Source organism: Octopus bimaculoides, chromosome 1 (assembly GCF_001194135.2).
Source record: "Octopus bimaculoides isolate UCB-OBI-ISO-001 chromosome 1, ASM119413v2, whole genome shotgun sequence".
NCBI classification, from domain to species: Eukaryota; Metazoa; Mollusca; class Cephalopoda; order Octopoda; family Octopodidae; genus Octopus; species Octopus bimaculoides.
Window position 1 is genome coordinate 85,637,559 of NC_068981.1, and position 1,002 is coordinate 85,638,560.

The window sequence follows — 1,002 nt, forward strand, 5'->3', positions numbered from 1 at the left end:
TAGATGATTTGAAAGCCGAGCTAGTTTTTGATGGAGTTTCTCTATATGTCTCCATTGAAGTCTAATGTCGGCTCCGTACCGATTAGATAATACAGCTCTATATTTAAGAGATGAGGAATTATGTACATTATTTACATTTGACGGATATTTGTCCTCCTCCTTAGCAGCAGCAGCAGCAGCACCACCACCACCAAAGAAAAAAACCTTAGGAATGAGAACCCAGGTTCGAAATTTCCCCAAGACACCTGATGAAAGCTGGAGAGTATATCAGCCAAAACGTGTTAACAACAAACAAGATAAGGACAAATATCCGTCAAATGTAAATAACATATACAAATCATTCAGTTGTAAAGTTGACAAATGTACAACAAATTTCATGCTTTAACATAATAATGATCTTTAGTATTCATTAGTATCGACAGGTTTAAAATGATTGAATATATATATTAACACTGGCAACTACTGATAATATCAAGTTTGCAGAATGGCTGACTGTATAATGCATTCTATCAACTCATACAATGAAAGACATTTCATGGAGTATCTTATAGGTCTTGGTTGACTAAGATATCAGAAGAGGTAACAGATTTTCTGAGAATGTTACTTGTGATAGACAAGTATCATATCAAAGAGAGGATTTACTTTTTAACCAGCTAACATTTCAAAACTAAAGTAAAAACGAGCACCTATGAACCACTGAGGGCTCTCAAAGGTTAATCAGTTTGTGTCTTTTTACTTTTAGTGTTTTTAAATTATGTAAAATAGCTTTATCATCATCATCATCATCATCGTTTAACGTCCACTTTCCATGCTAGCATGGGTTGGACGATTTGACTGAGGACTGGTGAAACCGGATGGCAACACCAGGCTCCAATCTAATTTGGCAGAGTTTCTACAGCTGGATGCCCTTCCTAACGCCAACCACTCAGAGAGTGTAGTGGGTGCTTTTACGTGTCACCCGCACGAAAACGGCCACGCTCGAAATGGTGTCTTTTATGTGCC